At 45.5% G+C, this 24,420-nt stretch overlaps 1 protein-coding gene across 2 annotated transcripts in view; it reads left to right on the top strand.

Moving 5' to 3' along the window:
• Positions 1 to 24,420, top strand: part of plxnb1 (plexin B1) — a 112,234-nt gene that overhangs the window by 22,598 nt on the left and 65,216 nt on the right. For both annotated transcript variants that reach the window (XM_012961699.3, XM_031901190.1), the window contains exon 2: positions 21,633 to 21,698. The gene's annotated coding sequence lies outside the window, so the exon portion shown is untranslated. The remainder of the gene's footprint in view (positions 1 to 21,632; positions 21,699 to 24,420) is intronic.

Raw genomic sequence — 24,420 nt, 5'->3', positions numbered from 1 at the left:
GCGGGTGAGTAATCTCCCCGAAATGCCTTTCCACTGGCAATAAAGTGAATTCTACACATCCTGCAGGTGGAAACTTTGCACAACTTCGGAAAACAAGGTGACTTGTATGCCTTTCCACCTGCAATTCGCTTTATTACCATTGGAAAAGCATTTTGGGAGATTAGTCGGCCACGGTATCAGAAATTAGCTGCGGGCAACTAATCTCCCTGTGAGACATCAGCCTAAGGGCTCATTTACAACCTCAGCCACAGCACAAAATGGACGTAGTTGTTGCATGTAGTTGTTATCCAGAATGCTTAGGACCTTGGGTTTTCCGGATAAGAAATGTTTCCATTTGGATACATACTTAAGTCTACTAAAAATAATTGAAACATTAAAGGAGATGGAAAGGCTAAATCACTAGGGGGTGCCTCTCCATTTTAACTTCCCTTCTTCTTTAAATAAACCCAGTAGAACTTTTCCTCCAATAAGGAATAATTATATCTTAGTTTGGATCAAGTACAGGTACTGTTTTATTATTACAGAGAAAAGGGAATCATTTAACCATGAAATAAATCCAATAGGGCTGTTCTGCCCCCAATAAGGGGTAATTATATCTTAGTTGGGATCAAGTACAGGTACTGTTTTATTATTACAGAGAAAAGGGAATCATTTAACCATGAAATAAACCCAATAGGGCTGTTCTGCCCCCAATAAGGGGTAATTATATCTTAGTTGGGATCAAGTACAGGTACTGTTTTATTATTACAGAGAAAAGGGAATCATTTAACCATTAAATAAACCCAATAGGGCTGTTCTGCCCCCAATAAGGGGTAATTATATCTTAGTTGGGATCAAGTACAGGTACTGTTTTATTATTACAGAGAAAAGGGAATCATTTAACCATGAAATAAATCCAATAGGGCTGTTCTGCCCCCAATAAGGGGTAATTATATCTTAGTTGGGATCAAGTACAGGTACTGTTTTATTATTACAGAGAAAAGGGAATCATTTAACCATGAAATAAACCCAATAGGGCTGTTCTGCCCCCAATAAGGGGTAATTATATCTTAGTTGGGATCAAGTACAGGTACTGTTTTATTATTACAGAGAAAAGGGAATCATTTAACCATTAAATAAACCCAATAGGGCTGTTCTGCCCCCAATAAGGGGTAATTATATCTTGGGATCAAGTACGGGATGCTGTTCTATTATTACAGAGAAAAAGGAAATAATTTTTGAAAATTTCAGTTATATGAATCTATGGGAGACAGCCGTCCCACAATTAAGAGCTCTCTGGATAATGGGTTTTCAGAAAACAAATCCCATACCTAAATTGGATGCTCAGAAATTGTAGGGCCCCACCAGTTGCTTGGGACCCCAGGCCAGAAGGCCAGCAGTGGGGGGCTCTGGGGAGAAGGTGAGTGCAGCCCAGATCATGAATAAGTGTTGAGTTGACATTCGCTCGTTTGCTTCATACATAGTGGCAATTTATCACACTTTAGGCGATTTCTCCTTGGCATTTAATCACCGCTGGAAAGTTGTGCAGTGTGACATTAGCCCCTGACTCAGATTTATTGCAGCTGAAGCTTCTCAAGGTTAAACCTTGATCAATGGGAAAAGGAATCTTACAGACCAGTTGGCATCGGGGGAAGGAATTATGTTTTTATATCATTGAAGTTAAATTGCCTTATGCTCCAGTGCATCTTTTTGTTATTGTTGGGAATGGATGAGCAAGGGAAGCGTGCAAGGCTGAACTTGATAGACCGAACTCACAAATGGGAAACCTGTAGCTCCCTCCAGCCAACCAATTCCAGCCTCATAACCAGATCTTGATTGGTTGCTCAGGTATATGTCACATTCCCTATGGCCTGGATCATCTGTGATGGGATTAAGACAACTGGTGATCTTCATATCTGTGTGGCACAATAGAATTAGTCTAAATTGCCACTGATCTTACAACTGGATCTTATTTTGTATATGGGGTGAGATACTTTGGACCCTCCATATATAGTGCATATTGGCAATTCCAGTACCATTATTTCTTTATAGCCGAGGTGGAGGAGTCGTAAACTATACCATCATATCATATACCAAAATATATTGCATAAAACATCTCATATGTGAAACACTGTGACCTGTGCTCTGATAAACTTCAGTCACACTTTACTGCTGTGCTGCAAGTTGGAGTGATATCCCCCCTCCCAGCAGCCGATCAGCAGAACAATGGGAAGGGAGCAAGATAGCAGCTCCCAGTAGGTATCAGAATAGCCCTCAATAGTAAGAAATCCAAGTCCGGCTTGGGACTCCTCCAGTTACATGGGAGTAGGAGAAACAATAGGTTAGCTGAAAGCAGTTCTAATGTGTAGCGCTGGCTGAAAGCTCAGACTCAGGCACAATGCACTGAGATGGCGCCTACACACCAATATTACTGCTAAATATACATTTGTTGGTTCAAGAATAAAAGTTTAAATGGCAGAGTGAATTATTTGCTATGTAAACTGTGTAATTTAGAAATAAAATGTACCCCATAAAAGTCATGACAGAATCTCTTTAAGTACTAAGGGCCGGGGCGGAATCATACGATTCACAAACACACAAAAATTTGCCCACTGTTGATAAATTCCCCATATGCAATAAGATTCATATTAATATTCATAATAACATTATTGGTTATATTCGACCTTGCTCTAAACACTGTTAATGGAAGCCAGGCTAGAGACTTGCTAGGAGCTGCATTAAGTAGCCACTGGGTGCCCAGAAACAGCCTCTCTGGGAGAGTCAGCAAGTGATTCCTTTGGCTGTGAACATGACCGATGCCGTATGTGAGTTGCCAGATCTCACTGGTGTTGTATCCCAGGTCTGCAGAGCACCAGTTACTGCAGCTGATTAGAGAAGGTCCAGAGATGGGTGACAGACTGGGGAGAGAATATTCTAAGCACCAGTGCTGGAACAGGCATGGCACAGGGTGCTGAGAAAGATAGTGATGCCCAGATTGGTGGACAAGGGGTCAGTGTAGTGCAGAAAAAGAAATATTCAGTGTCAGTACTCTGGGCCTGCCACTAACAGCCATGGTTGACACAACCCATAAATAAGCTGCTGTGTTGCCATGGGGGGAAGCTGATCAAGTTGAAATAGGGCAATAGGGCACACGTTTACATAGCACATAACAGATACATATCAGATATAGAAAATCACAGCGGTTTCTAGCATATAAATTGCTTTAGTCCATTTTATTTGAACATAAGCAGAGCCAGTTCTGCGCGTGTGGTGTGGACCTATCCGACAACTTCCCAGGATGCCTCACCACACGGGACGTAAAATGTAACCTTTCTATGGTCTCACTAGTAAACCGATCCAATTTGCGGTGCCATAAAAAGGCAGTAAACCAGTAAATAGAATCTCTATCGCTCATGGATAGGAATCATTATTATTCCTGCCGCTTCGCTCTCTTATATTGCGTTGCATGTTGGGAATCTTTCTTACGAGGCACTAAAGGAAAATATATATTGCTTCTCGCTAGGGCCCTCTCTCTGGGCAGCTTCCTATGCTGGGAGTTGTATATCGGCAGTAGCTGTAGGGCTATAAAGGTCCCCATACACGGGCCGATTCTAGCTGCCGATATCGATCCCTTAGACCAGTGCTGTCCAACTTCTGTTGTACCGAGGGCCGGAATTTTTCCGACCTACGTGGTGGAGGGCCGATAATGGAAGCCAGTTTTGACTACTCCCCTTTTTGAAACCGCACCCACTTGAAACCACACCCATGTTATCACATGACCATACCCATATTAATGGTTGTAGTACAGCAAAAACTTGCCATACTCTGCCTGCCCTACCCTGCCTGTGTGTCCCATACTCTGCCTTCCCTACCCTGCCTGTGTGTGCCATACTCTGCCTTCCCTACCCTGCCTGTGTGCTATACTTGGCTGGTTTGTGCCATACTTGGCCTGTGTGTGCCATACTCTACCTGCCCTACCCTGCCTGTGTGTGCCATACTCTGCCTTCCCTACCCTGCCTGCATGTGCCTTACTTTCACTGTGTTTGCCATTCTTGGCTGGTTTGTGCCATACTTGGCCTGTGTGTGCCATACTCTGCCTTCCCTACCCTGCCTGTGTGTGCCATACTCTGCTTGCTCTATGATGCCTGTGTGTATGGCACACACAGGCAGCCTACAGTGACACAATGCTGGCATTGCTCCTACAGTCTGCACAATAACTATATATTAAAAAACTTTTTAATTGCAGTACCACCTCAGTATATGTTCTTTTTGTAGTGTGCAGGGATTATTTGTGGGTTTCTACTGCTCCTGAGGTGTGAACAGGGGAACAATGGGGGTGATTACAGCCTGAGCCTGAGGTGTGAACACTGCAGGGGGTGAACAATGCAGAGATTAAAAGGTGTGAACAACACAGGGGATTACATATTTAAACAATACAGTCTGATTACAGCCTGAATCTGAGGTGAGAACCATGCAGGGGGGGCAGTTAATCTCAGTACTAATACCATTTAAAGCTTACACAAGAGTAAGCCATCAAAAGCAGCCAGACAGGTGGGGGGCCACACAGAGGGGGGTCGCGGGCCGCATGCGGGCCGCCAGTTGGACAGCACTGCCTTAGACCGAATCGGCAGCTAATTGTCCCGTGTATGGGCATTACCGACGGGCCTGCCCAACCGATATCTGGCCTGAAATCGGCCAGATCTCGATCAGGCAGGTTAGAAAATCTAGTCGGATCGGGGACCGCATTGGCTCATTGATGCGGTCCCCGGACCGACTTTTCCTATACCCGTCGTTATAATTCGATCGTTTGGCCCCAGGGCCAAACGATTGAATTAGCCTGGATTCTCCCGATATCGCCCACCCGTAGGTGAGGGTATCGGGAGAAGATCCGCTCGCTTGGCGACATTGCCAAGAGAGCAGATCTGAAGGTGTATGGCCACCTTAACTGGTATAATAATCAGTTTATATTTGGACCTCCCTTTGAGTGATTGGGCCAATCAAAACCATGCACCACAGGTATATGGCAACCAACTGACCTGGAACTGTTTGTGTATATATAGGGGGCTCAATGTGGTGTTATTTGGTTAGATTTTTCCCCTTATAGGGGAGATTGGCTTTAAAAAAGTCATGTGATCATGCTGACATTGTGTCAGTGTGCCTTTAAACAACATATGGCCCTTGGTGGGAAACTTTACAGCAGTCCTATGGCCTTAATCCAAATAAAATAACGTTGGCTTTTTTGAGGCTTTAGTTCTCCTTTAAGTCTCATCCTTTTAATCGTGATCCTGACCTGTTTGTTTGGTCACAATACAAATATGAGATGTTTGGAAGAGAAATAACTAGGGCTAAAGCCGGGGGAATGGCGGGGCAATGTAACATGGGTGGCCAGCTTACTAGGGAGAGGGGCTTGCTTGTCTCTGTTAATTTCCTAGAGCTTTCGTTTCAGATCCCTTTATCTCCCTGTGCTCCGGGCATCAAAACTGAGAGCAAAATGGATTCCTGTGTTGCTAAAAGAAAAACATTGCTCAGTGTTACCTTTTGATCTAGATAAATTGATAGATCAGCCAACAGACAGGCAGATCAATATGGAACCCTGATCCAACACTTCGGTTACAACTAAAATGAAAAATACTCCTCCCAACAACCCCCGCCTCCAAAAAAAAGTGTCATGAATGGAAATATTGTGTGTAATTTGCGTCCGTGGGTCTAATCCCAAACGGCGAGTGAAGGATTCCAGCAAACCCAAATCTTTGTAAGAATCCTGTTATTACGACTGGAATCCGGACAGAACCTTACACTGGAGCTGTGGGACATTAACCCTTTCTCGTTGGAAGACCTATGAAAGTGGTGGATTTCATGTAAAAATGTTCTTGCACAAAGGGATATGGAGGTTCCCAAATGCTCATTACAGCCCTTATTTGGTACCCCCAGTAACTTTTAAGCTTGTATTGTTCCCCTACTCGTTTCACATTTGAATGTGGCTGGTGGGTAAAAAAGTTTGGGGACCCCCTGCCTTAGGGGATACCTACACACTGCACCCTTTCTGTCTCTTTCCATATGTAGCTGGATATGCTGAGTTGCAAGGGGAATATGGGGTACGGTACAGTTTGCATCCCCCTAATAATCCAATACTTTCTCCCCTGATCATAGTAATTGTGTCTGATTGCATGTTGCCTTGTTATTTATATTACTGCTCAAATAATTCCCCATATTATTAGTCATTGCAGGTCAGACTGGAACTGCACTGGTGACAAGGCACACATACATGCTAGGCCCCATCAGCCAATGAATCGACAGAGTTCTGCCTTTTGCTCCCACACTACTTCCTGTTACAGTTAGAGCTGCATCACTTCCTGTCAGCTGATCTCTGAGGGAGCGCACCGCCCATCACTAAATGGCGGCTCAAGGGAAAGTTTGTAAAAGGGCAATATTTACTGATATATATATATATTCCAGTTTGTGGAGATTCTTTAATAGGTCGTTTAATACAATATAAGCTATCTGTTGGTTAAGTATTCATTCTGGGGGTATATTTTCCTTTAAGCCTATTGGTACTGTATGTCATTTTATACAAAAGGGGGGATATAAAATTTGGTTTGATCAGTTTTTACTGGTATGGACTGAGTGGGAGCTGCCACAGTGCACAGCAATTGCTTGTAATACAGTGTACAAGCAACTTAGGCAGGGGGAAAGCTCTGTAACAGGTTTATATTTATAATTCATAGCCGATGGAGGTTTACAATAATCCGTGTGGCACATTTTCAGGCATGGGGCGGGGGGGGGCCTCGTAGGAATGTGTGGTGGCACGGCCATGAGTTATTAGGGGCTGCCATGGAATGTACAATGCATTTCTTGATGTCTCAATCAGGCACGGGGATCCAGAGATAAGGAGATTGTGCTGCAGTAGATTAGCAGGCGCGGGAATGGAACATGGGAGATGTATTTAGGTCAGTCGGATTAGGAATCATCGCATGAACCATCTATGGAATAGAATTGAAAAGATCAGCTGTTTCAGTTAAAGCAACCAGCTTACGGCTTATATATATGGCCCCGGCGCATTAGGAAGTGTATATGAATATGGGCATTGGCTACTGACCTGTCATTGCAGGCTCCCTGGGCCTCATATACATAGAAATAATTACACTGCATATCACTGTCAGCCTCCCGCTGTGCCTTATAGCGAATTACTGCCCCTCTGACTCACAGGCATGAATGGGATATTGGTGGGAAAGCAGGTTCTGCAGATCTGAACACATGGCGTATGGAGGGTGAGACATCAAAGCACCAAAATGTAGAGCTATTTCCATGTTAAGCTGCAATTTACTATTATCTGAGGCTGCTGTGACTCACAGAGTTTGTCGGTTTAAGGAGAAATCAAATAACAGAGTTCTTTTTCAGGTTTTTTACATAAAATGCACAGTTCTTTCCCAGAATTTCAGCAAAATTGCCCACACAGTAATCTGATGCAAAAAAAATAAATAAATAAAAAATAAAATATATATATCCCTTATAATAAATGAGTGATACTCAGAGTTCCCTGTATAACTCAGCCTGCAGCCTTGTGCCTTTATATGGGCACAGAACCCCTCAGTGACTGCTAATATCCTTATCATTTACAGTAGGGGGTACATTATCCCTTATAATACATGAGTGATACTCAGAGTTCCCTGTATAACTCAGCCTGCAGCCTTGTGCCTTTATATGGGCACAGAACCCCTCAGTGACTTCTAATATCCTTATCATTTACAGTAGGGGGTACATTATCCCTTATAATACATGAGTGATACTCAGAGTTCCCTGTATAACTCAGCCTGCAGCCTTGTGCCTTTATATGGGCACAGAACCCCTCAGTGACTGCTAATATCCTTATCATTTACAGTAGGGGGTACATTATCCCTTATAATACATGAGTGATACTCAGAGTTCCCTGTATAACTCAGCCTGCAGCCTTGTGCCTTTATATGGGCACAGAACCCCTCAGTGACTGCTAATATCCTTATCATTTACAGTAGGGGGTACATTATCCCTTATAATACATGAGTGATACTCAGAGTTCCCTGTATAACTCAGCCTGCAGCCTTGTGCCTTTATATGGGCACAGAACCCCTCAGTGACTGCTAATATCCTTATCATTTACAGTAGGGGGTACATTATCCCTTATAATACATGAGTGATACTCAGAGTTCCCTGTATAACTCAGCCTGCAGCCTTGGGCCTTTATATGGGCACAGAACCCCTCAGTGACTGCTAATATCCTTATCATTTACAGTAGGGGGTACATTATCCCTTATAATACATGAGTGATACTCAGAGTTCCCTGTATAACTCTGGTATAAGCCTGGTTTCACTGCATATGTATGTTTATTTCTCTGAAATTTACGCCACATGAGACATAAGACTTAGGAAGCAATATAAGTTCAGGTGCAGCTGTAGTAACCCAATCAGTAGGTGGCATTTGCTGGTCTGCTGTTTGAAAGCCAAGATCTGATTGGTTGCTGTGGCATTTTTATGTTCTGATTTTTGCCTGTATATAATCTCCCCGTTGGAGGTGTTCAAGCGCCATTATTATGCAGCTCACGTCTGCCGTTTGTCCGACCGCTCGGAAGGTCACAGCCATTTGTTAGAGCTCTCACTCCAGGGGCTCACGTTGCTGTGGGATTTTCCTGCTCTTGTCACAGAAGACAAATGGGGGTCTTTTATGGGAAAGGACATGTTTTGAGTAGAAGAGAACTTAAAATTCCATATATGATAAGGCATTTTAAAGTGCTTCAGGGATAAAGTGTTTTGCACAGAGGTGTTTGAAGGAAAGGTGTTGTTAAACTGTAACTTTAGGTGCCAGTATAACGAATAAAAGAAAGAGGTGCCAGTGGTTCTTAACCTGATGGTTACTGAGCAGACACTTAGACACTGGGCAGACACTTAGGTACACTTAATGGTTGAAGCAAAGAAAAATCAGTCAGTATAAAGTAGTTATACCCCAAGCCAGTTGGAGATGGGATGGAAGTGTCTTTTCATCAGCAGAATAGAGAACATAGTGCGCTAGGGTCCCCTCCAACACAAACATCTCAGGGATAAGTAATGGCTTGGCTTTCTAGCTGTGGTCCCTACACTAAAGGTGGCCAAACACTTTACAATATGATTTTTCCTGAATCATTAGATATGCAGGTAGAAACAAAATTTTTCTACCCCTGTGTGCTTGCTCCCTGGCTTCGCTAAGGACTGGTTGGCACTACCTACCTCTAATCAGGCCCTCTGGTAGATCCACCTACTGCTATGATGGAGTCCAGAAAGATACTGAGCACAATTTTGTACACTAGGGAACTAGCAAATGATGTCAATTCTTGGGCAAATTGGGCAGAATCCTCTCCCACAGGGTATAAGTTACTGAGCAGTAAAGGAAAGTTAACTCTATGGGTCCCCTACATAGATATCCCCCTCTACTTAGCAGGGGAGGAGGCACAGGCCCCTATTATGGTTAGACAGTTGGGTAGTCATTTGGTGTGGTCTCTAAACAAGTGCTCTCTCGTGTTTGCCTACCTCATTGTGTAAGGTGGCCCTACACTGGGTAATAAAAGCTGTTAGCTTGACTCTTTCAAGGACACGTCAACCCCAATAAAATTGCCTAATAAAAGAATAAAAGAAAACATTGTTCTGATCAACTTTACAATGTGAATTTATTGAAACATTTTTGTGCTTCAAAACTTATTTGTAAATGTAATTTCTATGGAAAGCAGCATTTGCTGAACTCCTGGTTGTTACATTTTAAACAATGTTGCAAAGGTCAGTCTCCTCCAGCGAGTCAGGTCTGTCAGGCTGCTGCTTTGTGTTATACTGTTTCAGACGCCAGAGCCCCCAGGGCAGGGAATAGAAAAGACAGACAAACATTGCTTCTAATAGCAAAAATATATACAAATTAGCACCATTGGGAATATGTAGTAAATGTATATTGCAAAGTTGCTTAGAATTATGTTTTCTTTTATTAGGCAAAAAAATATATTTTAGTTTAACTTGTTAAGAGCGAGTTGGCAGCATACTTTCCCATGGTTAGGGCCCTCGTGGGTCGGGGCACCCCCAACTCTTCTGGTGTTCAGCCTGCTATCTTTAGGCATGGCAGTTTGGGTTTGGTCTGGGTTGACGTAGGGATAGGGTGAGACAAAATGTCGACCTACCCTTCACTAGTGTACAGATACCTTCACTTGGGCGTTTGAAGGTTGTTGGAGGTGCTGGGAGTTGTGCACAACAGGTGAACAGCCATAGGTTAGGCCGTACTATTTCCTATAATCATGGGGCCACGAAAGTCCTTTTTGTCTCAGGCCCAGCTCTACTAAACACAACCAAGGGTGTAGCACATTCTGGGGCCTCCGCCCAGTGCTCCATGACCTCTTCTCATATGGAAGCAGTGACTTGCGTCTGTTCTGCCCCCGCCGCACCCTTTCTATCACCGCTACCCGCTGGCGCGATAAACAAAAAAATCCCTTGGCCGATGGCTTTTTCCCCAGACTGCAAACAGACTGCAGATGCGTCAGTGCAAGGAATCCTTTAATCAGGACACAAGAAAATAAAGGGAAAGAAAATTAGAAAGAAAAACAAACAAATTCTGTGTTCCTTCCTCGGTTTCTTTGCATACCTGCTGGTGTCTCCCCACACCTCTCCCTGGCAGCGCCGCCTAAATAGAGCTTTTCTTTCCACGGTTCCTCCCTGTTACAGACCCGTGTCTCATGGAAAGAGCCCAGCCCGCTGTGGTCGGGGGATGCAGGGCTTCTGTTGGCCCCTGTGTACTTTGGCTCGGGATGCAGCAAGGCCGCTCCTAAGGATTTCTCATCACACTGAGTTCTGTGTTTGGGTTGTGCCGGGGGGTTCAGAATGACCCCTTTCTGCTGCTGAACTGAACACAGTGTCCGCTTGCTGCAAGTCACCTTCCCTTCCAACCATTTCCTGCTCCAACACACTGAGTCCTCTCAAGTCAGCAGGAGAAAAAAGCCATTGGGTGTCAAATCTTAGTGTTGTAAGGGTACGTGACGTATTTAAGTTTTTGAAGGGTTAATATTCCTTGTTTTATACAGGGGTGGTTCACCTTCAGGTTAACTTTTAGTATGTTATAGAATGGCCTATTCTTAGCCACTTTTCAATTGGTCTTTATTTTTTTATAGTTTACTCATTATCTGCCTTCCTATTCTGACTCTTTCCACCTTTTAATGGGGGGTCACTGACCCCAGCAGCCGGAAAACTATTGCTCTGTTATTTTACAATTTTATTGTTATTGTTACTTTTTTTACTTATCTTTCTATGTAGGCCCTTCTCTATTCATATTTCTGTCTCTCTTTCAAATCACTGCCTGGTTGCTAAGCTAATTTGGACCCTAGCAACCATATAGCTGCCGAAATTCCCAACTGGAAAACACAATAAGCTATATGATTAAAAAATGCAAAAAATAAAAAATTAGGACATTGCAAATTGCCTCAGAAGAGCACTCTCTGCATCATACTAAAAGTTAATGAAAAGTTAAACAACCCCTTTACATTTGGGTTATTCTGTCTTGGAAACCATATTGCATAGTTTGCATAATTATGTTATAAATGGCATTGGCTCATTAATGTGGTCCACTAATGATGGGTGTCTATAGGCCTATGGTATAATTTGTTTACTGGCCCTGGGGCCAAACAATCAGATCTGCCCAATTTGATTGGCCATATTGGGGCAAATATCTTCTTGTGTGATGGCTTCTCCATCAAAGTGGATCTGTAGGTGCAGCCAGCCACATATTGAAAATACAGAGTTGCCAAATCACCAGTCGCCCTGATTTACACCCCCTCACCTAGTCTAAAATGGCCACACACGTAGCAATTTTGATCGTTCCCACCCTCCACTGAGGTTCAGGGCTGAATCGTCGGATACAGAGGTAGAAACAATAGAAATTCTACCTCCTTCTGCCAATTCAGCCCTGCTCTGGCGCCTTTAATGGTGCCCAATCAAAATCTTTTAACCTGGCCTATCGACAAGTAGACCAATATCCACAGCCTTTTGCGATATCGGTCGCTTCGTCGAGCCTCTATACACGCACCGAATATCGTACAAACGAGGTTTCGTATGATATCATCGTTATGTGTATGGCCGGCTTATGATGGGAAAAGGATTGGACTGAATGTAGACTTGTGACCTGTGTAAAGTTGGCCGTGGGCTGCCTTCTAGCTCAGCCATTTGACTTGTCCAGATTGCGTGGGTCTGTTTTTTCAGATCCACACCCAACCTGTTCCCACTTACCCTAAGCCGGACCCCCACTCACACAAGCCCACCCAACCCTTGCCTGCAGTAAGCGTCACGCACCAATTGTTTCCACATTGCAGCAGGTTGGGTACCCGTGGGTTACCCGCACAGTGGGGACATGAAGTAGATTCTGGGTACCTGGCCCAATCCAGGACTCTGTTGTCCAACTTACTGGCTACATATGTACGGGAATGCAACTCCTGTTGGTTAAGGACTGCATCAGGAAGCTTCCTTCTCCTGACGGGTCTGCACAATACACCCATGGTTTCATTTTTGGGCACCTGGGCAGCCCAAATGTGGGCAAAAGTCTGCTTGTTGACCACCTCATCAAACGACTGGATCTTTCAGCACATTGTTAGCTTTACACGCTGACCCCAATTTGCAAAGCCGCATGATTGAGTCACTTGCAGAACAAAAGGGAACTGTAAGCCCGAGGGAGCATTCTAATAAACCATTAAATGTCTCAAATTCAATAACAAAAAATAAATCCTGCTTCTGTGGGTAGCCATTTAGTCCTGTCACATTACTGCCAGGGTGCCTATTAAAGGAAAACTATGCCCCCAAACAATGTAGGTCTCCTTAAAAATCTATTGCATAAAACAACTGTGAAACCCTGCTTTATACAAATAAACCATTTTCATAGAAATATAGTTTATAAGTACTAAGGGTATTATATATTCCAATTTGATAACATTCTTAAATAGCCCAGCAGTGGGCCTTAGAAATAAACGTGAGCTGTGTATTTACCAGCAACTGTATCTGAGCTTGGGACGATTCCAGCATACAAAGTGGTGCACCCATGTACGTTGGTGCATAAATCAGCCTCCTCCCATCAGTAAATGCGATCCCCCTGCACAAGTCCTGCACCACTAATGCATTGGCCTTCACTAACAGGGAGTGTATGATGCCATCAGGGGGTGCTAACCCAGCTCACTGTTCTTGTTGGTACAAATTGAATGCATGGTTGGCACATGTGTGGCAAATGCAGGCTGAGAATCCTCCCCTACCTCTGTACCTGCACCCGGATCCACTGAATCAGTCAGGGTGCAGGCACATGGAGTTGATTTTGGTGCTAAAATGTGCAAGTTTACATTTTGTTGCCAAAATCTGCCCTGTGTGCCAGCACTGGGGTTGATGCAGTGGCTATAGGTGCAGGCACAGGTGTAGGAACGTAAGGGCTAATAAACGTAGACCGAGCCATCTGTGGCCGTAGCCAAAAGATCTACCCGACTTTCCTTCCCCAGTCTTTATAAAGGAGCTACTAGAGAGTTGCTGGTGCTTTTACTGCTAAGGTGATGACTACAAAATGTCACTTCCTACAGGATGCCTAAAGGTGCCCATACATGCCAAGCGTGCGGATCTTCTACCGATATCCCCACCTAATGGTGGGCGATATCGGGCTAATTCGGTCGTTTGGCCAAATGGAATGACAGGTATAGGCATCCGTTGGTTCGGGGACCGCATCCGACTAATTTTTAAACCTGCCTGATCGATATCTGATTTCAGGTCAGATGTCAGTCGGGCAGGCCCGTCATTAGTGCCCATACACAGTCCGATAAGCTGTCGAAACAGCTAGATTCAGCCCTTAAGACTTATGGCTGCCAGTGGGTTCAAGGAGTCCTGTATCATTCTTACTGCAACAATTGTTTCCCCAGGGGGTCCCCTCTGCTACTGCGGGATCTCCCTGTCCCACCCTAAAACACACTATCAAGAAACCTACAGGGAGAGGGACTTTTAAGGGTTCATTTTGTCGCACAGTGCTTCTAATAACTAGAGGAAGCCTTGGGGTACTTAGAGCAATCAGCCCTTCTTTTTCTCAGTTTGTTTCCTAGTATAGGCTTAAGGGGGCAAAACCCCAATACCTATCATAGTGCAAAGTGTGAGTGATGTCTCCATGAGGTGTGGGCATCACTATATGGTTAGTCCCAGCGTGTGTGAGGCTGAGAGAGGTATCATATGCCACATATAACCAGCCTCGGGCAGTCATAGGCTGCGGCACTTTGGCCGAGTCCCACTTTAGTGCCCCTCCCTGTTCATTTATTTTTGTCCTGGCTCTCAGTTCCCACTGCCGTCCCGACAACTCTCCCGCAGGCAGAAGCAGAGAGAATAAACCCTGATCAGAATGCAAGAGGCAAGTGCAGGGCGTGAATTCTGGGGAGAGCTTGGCCACTCCAGCTGTGGGGCATTGGCACCATTCTTAGATTCCTGTTGCTAGTGCGTAATGTAAAGTGGGGGGATATGGGGGTCGGGGCCAGGCCCACCTTTACTTGTGCAGAATTAGAGTATAAAAAGATTTTGTGGGGCCCCCTGATTATTTATATAGAGTAGGAAAATCCAAACTTAAGCAACAACTGAAAGCCTGCAGGTTGGGTAAATCCAATATGAAGTTGTTGCCATCTTGCCCTACAGCTTATATATAATGGGAAGTGAGCCCTCTAGAGACAGCTCTGCGTACGATGTATGAGGGGTTATGTACAGGCACAAGTTTAGTGTGGGAACTTGCAGCGTAGCAGTAAAGTGTGACTGAAGTTTATCAGAGCACAGGTCACATGGCTGTGGCACCCTGGGAAATGAAGAATATGGCTAGCCCCATGGGAAAAACAGATTACAGCTCTATTAACTGATGCGGTTTGAAAAAAACTTTTTCCCATGACAGTATTCATTCTGGGAGTATAGTTTTCCTTTAAAGGGATACTTCCACTTTAAGTCAATGTTTAGTATATTATTGAATGTCCTGTTCTTAGCAACTTCTCAGTTGGTCTTTATTTGTCACTTTTTTATATTTTTCTAATCATTCTTCTGACTTTCCTGCTTTCACATTGGGGTCAGTGAGACTGGAAAACAAAAAAACAGGTGCGCTGTGAGGCACCAATTACATTGTTTATTGGTTGCTAGGGTAAATTGGATCCTAGCAACCAGGTAGTTGCTGAAATTGCAAACTGGCGAGCTGCTGAATAAAAATCTAATTAATTCAAAATCCTTGAAAAATACCAAATGAAGACCTATTGCAAATTGTCTCAGAATATTACTGTCCACATCATTTAAAGGCAAACTACCCCTTAAATATCCCAGGCATGTATGCAGTTGGGTTTAATCCGCTACATTTCCCCCTCTCCCCCTGCTAATATCATAATGTACATGGAACATGAAAGAGAAGCTTAATCCCAGAAATGGCAAATAGCAGGGTACAGGGAAATGATAAGCCATTTCTGAGATTAAAGGGTAACTTCAATTTGTTTTCTGCATTAGCCATCATAATTGGGACACATTACGTCAGGTCATTAAATATATGTGGGTGGGGGGCTTAGAGTAAATAGTACATACAGATACAATAGCTATAAATAGAATAGAAATGGCTTTTAAATCTCTATTATATAAGCATTGGAGGCTGAGATTTATATACTTTATGTTTCATTAATATCTTATCCAGGGTTCTGCATATTTGAATCTGTACATGTGACAGGAAGCTTCCATGTTGCATTCCTCATTGACCATCCTGTGATCCCATTGGCCATTTTGCCAGTACCCCCCCATTTGCCCTTAAAACTTGAAAGAGGCAGCAGCTTATGATGAGCAATTGGGTTGGTTTGGTGCAGTTTTGCCATCTGACCGTTTGGTTCCTGGACCTGTCGATTGAATAACCTAAAATTTGACCAGTGTCTGTGTGCAAGCATGTCAGCTGACCTGTATTTTTTGGGATACAGGCCCCTCACCTGGATAGCATGATCCGGGGGCAGGACCTAGGTGGAACAGGGGTGGGGATAGGGTGGAACGGGGGTGGGGATAGGGTGGAACGGGGGGGGGAGATAGGGTGGAACAGGGGTGGGGATAGGGTGGAACGGGGGGGGGAGATAGGGTGGAACAGGGGTGGGGATAGGGTGGAACAGGGGTGGGGATAGGGTGGAACAGGGGGGGATAGGATGGGGATGGGGTGGAACAGGGGTGGGGATAGGGTGGAATGGGGTGGGGATAGGGTGGAACGGGGGGGGGATAGGGTGGAACGGGGGGGGGGATAGGGTGGAACGGGGGGGGGGATAGGGTGGAACGGGGGGGGGATAGGGTGGAACGGGGGGGGATAGGGTGGAACGGGGGGGGGATAGGGTGGAACGGGGGGGGGGATAGGGTGGAACGGGGGGGGGGGGATAGGGTGGAACGGGGGGGGGATAGGGTGGAACGGGGGTGGGGATAGGGTGGAACGGGGGGGGGATAGGGTGGAACAGGGGTGGGGATAGGGTGGAACAGGGGTGGGGATAGGGTGGAACAGGGGGGGGGATAGGATGGGGATGGGGTGGAACGGGGTGGGGATAGGGTGGAACGGGGGGGGGATAGGGTGGAACAGGGGTGGGGATAGGATGTGGATGGGGTGGAACAGGGGTGGGGATAGGGTGGAACAGGGTGGGGGATAGGGTGGAACAGGGGTGGGGGATAGGGTGGAACAGGGGTGGGGATAGGATGGGGGTGGGGTGGAACAGGGGGGGGGGATGGGGTGGAACAGGGGTGGGGATGGGGTGGAACAGGGGTGGGGATAGGATGGGGATGGGGTGGAACAGGGGTGGGGATGGGGTGGAACAGGGGTGTGGATAGGATGGGGATGGGGTGGAACAGGGGTGGGGATGGGGTGGAACAGGGGTGGGGATAGGATGGGGATGGGGTGGAACAGGGGTGGGGATGGGGTGGAACAGGGGTGGGGATGGGGTGGAACAGGGGCGGGGATGGGGTGGAACAGGGGGGGGGGATGGGGTGGAACAGGGGGGGGAAGGGGTGGAACGGGGGGGGTAGGGTGGAACAGGGGGGGGGATAGGGTGGAACAGGGGTGTGGCTGGGGGTGGGGCAGACAAAGCCAAGGTGCACCCTGAGCATTTCGGATCCAGCCTGGCATCTCTGTGTGTTTCCCAGTAATGAATGATGTACTGTGGACAGTTATAAAGCCAAAGTGAGCCTTGAGCAGCTCCCATCTGTGTGGGGCATACAGTAAGAGCCTCTTGGTTGCACTGGGGGGGTAAATATTCTTTTAAGGGGTGAAAGTTATGCTGCAGTGCTTCTTAGTGAGTAAGGCCTAAATATCATCACAAAGTAGCGTCGGACCTGTTCCACTGTGAGGTGGTGGATTCTGGGATTCTGGGACTCTCCTCGCCCAGGTTGAAATCACTGATCTTCTCTGATTCTCTTCTAGAGTGTGCCATCTCTCCAAGATGAAAAAAAATAATATTTTGGTGCATTTGGATGCACTGTTTTTGCACTAACTCGGTCCTGCATTCCTACACCCCCGGCCTCAGGAGAGTACTCAGCTCTGAGCATTCCCTTTCATGCAATTAAAAGATGTCAATACATTCGCCCTGCGTTCAATAGACACGGCCAGCCTAACAACACCACGCGTTTTGCTTTACAAGACTCCCTTCCACCTGCGCTTTGCACTTATTAAATTATCCTTCGACCTTGCCCCATCTCCTCCATACTGTAAATCAGGCCCCTGCATGTTACACGCCAGCCTTTGGCCTTCGCTGTCCATTTTATAATTGAGCCTGGCTTCCAACATAATGAAATTACCATTTATTAAAGCCTGGGAACTCTCCGGTCCCTAGCGGCCTCGCTAATGGCCCGCAGCACTTTATACAGATGTTGGAGGGTGATAAAGCGCTCATCACTCTGATTAGGCACTAAGCTGATTTGACTTCTTTTACCCGACAACACAGACCCAGACCCTCTCCGGCAAACTTGTGGATACAGGCTTTATTGTGGTTAAAGAGACACAATGTTACGAAATAAATAAGAGAGCATTCTGTCACAGTCGCACAGATCCTATCTGATCCCCCCATTGTAAGCAGCAGTCCTGCCCTGCTTTATGGCTGAGATTCTAGCTATCTGTATAACAGAGCATTCTGTCACAGTCGCACAGATCCTATCTGATCCCCCCATTGTAAGCAGCAGTCCTGCCCTGCTTTATGGCTGAGATTCTAGCTATCTGTATAACAGAGCATTCTGTCACAGTGGCACAGATCCTATCTGACCCCCCCCCCCCCCCCATTGTAAGCAGCAGTCCTGCCCTGCTTTATGGCTGAGATTCTAGCTATCTGTATAACAGAGCATTCTGTCACAGTGGCACAGATCCTATCTGACCCCCCCATTGTAAGCAGCAGTCCTGCCCTGCTTTATGGCTGAGATTCTAGCTATCTGTATAACAGAGCATTCTGTCTCAGTGGCACAGATCCTATCTGATCCCCCCCATTGTAAGCAGCAGTCCTGCCCTGCTTTATGGCTGAGATTCTAGCTATCTGTATAACAGAGCATTCTGTCTCAGTGGCACAGATCCTATCTGATCCCCCCCATTGTAAGCAGCAGTCCTGCCCTGCTTTATGGCTGAGATTCTAGCTATCTGTATAACAGAGCATTCTGTCACAGTGGCACAGATCCTATCTGATCCCTCCCATTGTAAGCAGCAGTCCTGCCCTGCTTTATGGCTGAGATTCTAGCTATCTGTATAACAGAGCATTCTGTCACAGTGGCACAGATTCTATCTAAGGTTAATATCCCACAGAGCAATTTAGCCGCCTGCGATAGATCTCTGCTATTTACACTTTGCGTGACTTCGGAAAACTAAAGTGATGCCTTTCCACTGGTGATTCCTGGTCTTGGAGGAAAGGCATTTGGGAGCAGATAGTCACCCGCAGTAGCAGAGAAATATCCATCGCTCCATGGTACATTATCCTAATGCCCATTATAAATTAATATATATAGTAACAGAAAACTGCTTGGCAGTTTACTGATGGTCCTTTTTTAAGGCACATATCATTAGCATCCAGGGTCGGACTGGGGGGTGAAGGGCCCACCAGGACTCCTGTCCCAGGGGCCCTGCAGGTGCCCCCAGCCAGACGCGTCCCCTAACCCCCCCGCAGGGGCCCCCCAACCCCCCTCGCAGGGAGCGCTGCAAGGGTCGGGTCCGACCCTGATCCAAGATATCCCCCCCCCAGCATGTTAACTCACCAAAGGAGCAGCAGCAGCAAGAAATCCAAAATATCCCCCCCCAGCATGTTAACTCACCAAATCAAACCAGCAGCAGCAAGAAATCCAAAATATCCCCCCCCAACATGTTAACTCACCAAATCAAACCAGCAGCAGCAAGAAATCCAAAATATCCCCCCCCCAACATGTTAACTCACCAAATCAAACCAGCAGCAAGAAATCCAATATATCCCCCCCCCCCAACATGTTAACTCACCAAATCAAACCAGCAGCAAGAAATCCAATATATCCCCCCCCCCAACATGTTAACTCACCAAATCAAACCAGCAGCAAGAAATCCACTTTTTCAGAACTGCACAAAGAAATCACAAGGCCCGGTCTTCCCTGTCCTGCCTGTAGCAAGCAGAAGTCCTTCTCCTTCAGAGTACTCCAAGCCAGCAGCTGCTCCCTCACTCCCTCACCAGCGCCTGTCTCCAGCGCAAAGGACGCACGCAAGTGACGTCATCGCGCATTGGGAGACAGGCTTGCAGCAGACGCGGAAGTGGGAGCGTAGGGCCAGGGCCCTGAAAGGTTTGGTGATTGCGTGGGGTGCCTTATCTGCAGCGGTAGTGGGGCCAGGGGCCCACCAAGGTCGGGGCCCACCGGGTATCCCGGTGGGCCAGTCCGAGCCTGTTAGCATCTCTGTAACTGTCTTTTCATTGTCGTTTTTTTTTTGCTGCGTCTGCATCTGAAACGTGTTTAAAATACAAAATCGATGGTTAGTAAATGAGCCCCTACATGTTTAAGGGCCACGTTATAGCTAATTTTTGGAACACATAGCAAAGCAGGAAATCACCCATGATGTGGTGTTTTTTCCCCCCAGAATCCCATCATCATTGTAGGCCGCTACTAGGTCGCAACTCCTGTAACTTATATGTGATGCGCCAATATGAATGCATTAGTCTATTAGTGTTCCATTCGCTGGACACAAGTTAGTTGCCTCTGTGGATGGAAGCCACTAAGGGACCGTGGAGCCTATTGGTAACGCCAGGGTTCTGTTGCATCCAGATATGAGACTTGTACGGGGCATGAAGGGGCAGAGCTTGGACAGGTTGGGCATGGATTTGGTGGGTAGGGCAGGATTAGAGGGGGGAGATGGCAGAGGGCATTGGGCATTGGGCACACGCAAGTACTAATCAGTGAAACACTAACCTTGTGGCAACTCTTCTAGCCTGGTGGCTCTCTGTTTTGTGCCCATATAAGTGCCTTTAGGTACTACTTGTCTTTGTAAAAGATCCCTAATATATCAAACTGGTATCAAACAGGGATTTCAGAGAGAGAGAGAGAGAGAGAGATATCTAGAAACTACAAATCCCATCATTCCCCCAGCATAAAGTTTTAAACTTTAACCCATTATGTGTGGGCTCTGTGAGATCTATCCATGGTCGATAAACACAACATAAATCAAAGCGATACCCAGAAACATACAATCGCCCGTGTTAAAGCAACGACAGTTTAGTGCCGGCATCGTAGATTCTATCTAGATTTGTGCCAGTGCGTAAAGGGTTAAATTCATAGCTGGAGCAAAATGGAATAGAGTGGGAAAACATACTTGGGAAGATAAATATATGTATACAATATGTGCTGTCACCCTCCCTGATATATAATAAGGAATAAAGGCAAGAGGAATTTCATATTATGAGAAGGATGTGAAAGCAAACGAATGTAACAAAGAGCCTTTCAGCATCTCATCTCTGGGGATTAGGGACCGCTGTCAGCGTATTGTGTGCCGCACGCGAAACCAGCGCCTCAGAAACCCCCGTAATAAGCACAGCTATTATAATACACAGGAGCCATGAGTTACCTGGAAATTATATTCTTATAAATGGGGCTTAATGATGTCATCAGTGATCAGAGTGGCTTAGTGATGTCACCTGACCCATGGAAACTTGGGAACTTTTGTATTAGAAAGGAATTATATATGAGGGCAGGGGCAGAGATGCACCACTGCTACCCACTTTGGGTTAATTAAGGGGCCGGATATGGCCCTGGGGACTACAGTGTTTGGTAGGAGACCTGCTGAAGGTACTGGTGGTGGTGGTTTTGCAGCCATTATGCATTTTGATTATCCCTGACCCCCCCTGCAACAGCCTTAGAATAACTGCCCTGTCCTGTAACTTGGACATCGCCATCGTCTGGTAAATGAAGTTACTACACCACATGTTTCAATTTGTTTTGGACAGGGCATACATAACAGGGGGAGGAGACAGGGGCAGAGCTAAGAGACACCTGGATCCCTTCAGGTCGGTGTTGGCATCTCTGGCTATGCAAGCTGAATCCCTGAACTTGCTGCTGTTAAACTACAAATCCCATTAATCCCCAGAAACATTCTATGTTGGAAGAACAGTGGAAGCGCCCACAAAATCATATTCTCTCTTTGTGTGTTTCAGGTGCGCACAGCCCAAAGACGGATGAAAGGCAAGAGCAGTTTCTAATCCCTGCATTAAGGACAAATGGTAAGTGCCCCGGATTTCACGCCAATTAGATGTATAACAGATCCGGCCATTCACCTGTATCTATCTATCAGTGGGGTTTCCAGAAACTGCTATTGGAGGACTTTGCTACTTGGCCTAAAGGGGACATAGGGCAGGTTTTGGGTTAAAGTAAGAACAATGGAGCCTTATGCAAGACAGAAGGTGAGTCAGGTTGGTCCTATATGAAGCTGAGTGCAGTCTCTCTGCACATCAGATGTGTGTGTGTGAGCGCAGGCCAGGTGGGAAGTGACTGCAAGAGGACACCTCTCCTTTCCTTACAGTTTCCTTGTAGGCGCCAACTCCTATGTAACAGGAAACTGTCAAAAGATAAATACAGTGTCTATTTCATGCATCCTGTGACATGTGGCGAATAAACACAGTGGCCGTTCCATATGTAATGCCCCCAGAAAACATGGTAGTAAATACATCAGTTTTATTTATGAGGCCCCCCACCATATAGGTTTCTAGACCAGAACACACAGCAGGATAAATACCATGCCAATTCCATATATAATGCCCCCAGAACACATGGCAGTATAAATACAGTGCCAATTCCATATATAATGCCCCCAGAACACATGGCAGTATAAATAAATTGCCAATTCCATATATAATGCCCCCAGAACACATGGCAGTATAAATACAGTGCCAATTCCATATATAATGACCCCAGAACACATGGCAGTAAAAATAAATTGCCAATTCCATATATAATGCCCCCAGAACACATGGCAGTATAAATACAGTGCCAATTCCATATATAATGCCCCCAGAACACATGGCAGTATAAATAAATTGCCAATTCCATATATAATGCCCCCAGAACACATGGCAGTATAAATACAGTGCCAATGCCATATATAATGCCCCCAGAACACATGTCAGTATAAATACAGTGCCAATTCCATATATAATGCCCCCAGAACACAAGGCAGGATAAATACTGTGCCAATTCCATATATAATGCCCCAGAAAACACACAGAAGGATAAAAACAGTGGCAATCCCATATATAATGCCCCCGGAACACACGGAAGGATAAATACAGTGCCAATTCTATATATAATGCTCATAGAACACATGGCAAGACAAATACAGTGCCACTTCCATATATAATGTTCCACACATGGTAGCAGGTAGTATAAATACAGTCTCAGTTTCATGCATAATATAAAATACAGTGCCACTTTTATATATTTCAAATATGTATATACAAGATAAAGTGCCTATGACATATATAATGCCCCCAGAACACATGGCAGTGTAAAAGCAGTGACAGCTCTATGTATGCACGGCAGGATTATTACAGTGCCAATTATATATATAATGCCCCCAGATCACATGGCAGGGTAAATACAGTGCCAATTTCATATACAATGCCACCAGAACACATGGCAGGATAAATACAGTGCCAATTCCATATAAAATGCCCCCAGAACACATGGCAGGGTAAATACAGTGCCAATTTCATATATAATGCCCCCAGATCACATGGCAGGGTAAATACAGTGACTATTCCATATATAGTGCCCCATAACACACGGCAGTGTAAATACAGTGCCAGTTTCATGTATAATACCCCTGGATTGCAAAGTAGGATAAATACAGTGCCAACTTATAGTACCTCCATGCTGTAGAAAATCCATTGGTGTTTTGAGGGGGGGGGGGGCAGAAAACCCTTGGAGGCATATTTGTTCCAGAAGTGACACTCCCATGTTCTAGCAAAACTAAGGAGTTTTAGGAAAGAACAGCGAGTTATTCCCCCCCCCCCCCCCAACAAAGCTCCCATCTCTAGCAGTGGCCCATTACCTTCAGGCATTAGTTGGGTGTTTATGTTTGGGTGACAGCACCCCTGTAAGAGTAGCACAGATTTGCGCCCGGGCCACAGAGCTCATTACATCATGTCGTTTGCAGGCTAAATGAGTGCTAATATTTATATATTTATTTTAATGGGAAAGCTTAGACAGGGGCTTCTTTTGTGCAGAAGTAAAATACCTTCTGTCATTTTCCTTTTAGTGCAAGATGTGATTGCTAGGAACTATTTGCTCGGCTCGGTGCCTGTAATTTTCCTCCATTAGGAGCCCACGTCCGCGGGAGCGCTGCGCTTGCTGCTCTATACCTCTGCGGGGGGCAAACTCATTCCCTCTTCTGTTTGACTAGTTCGCCGGCTGGAATAAAGACATGTCGGATAATACCGTTCTTTCCTCTTTCTTTTTTGGAATTTCAAATTGAATCTCTGGGGAAGATTGATGAGACCCTAATTAGTTCAAATAATCTTTTTTTTTTTTTTTACTGCCCACATGGAGCTGTGCGGTTCAGAGCCGAACAAGCCTTTGGTTTTGCCATAGTAACATATTGTCTTTGTACCCCAGCCTTCTAGTACAGGGGGAGGGTCTGTACCCTATAAACCAGGAATGGGAAGCTCCCAGCACCCATATTGACATGGGCTTAAGTACTATGTGCTCTTTTAGTCTTTTATTGTCTCTAGTATGAGTTCCTTGTAATACAAAAAATGATTAATATCCTTTATATAGCACCAACATATTCCAGAGTGCTTTACAGAGATTATACATCATTTTTACCAGTCCCTGTCCCAGTAAAACAATCTAAGGTCCCTATCACATTCCAATTAGTTCCTGCCAGGTCAGGACTTGGACTCAAAATAGGTCCTGGCAATTCAAATACACAGAGGCCCAAACAGCCGC

This window comes from Xenopus tropicalis, chromosome 4 (assembly GCF_000004195.4).
Source record: "Xenopus tropicalis strain Nigerian chromosome 4, UCB_Xtro_10.0, whole genome shotgun sequence".
In the NCBI taxonomy this organism is placed as follows: domain Eukaryota; kingdom Metazoa; phylum Chordata; class Amphibia; order Anura; family Pipidae; genus Xenopus; species Xenopus tropicalis.
Note: the sequence above shows the minus strand (reverse complement) of the source record. Positions and strands in the feature narration are given on the sequence as shown.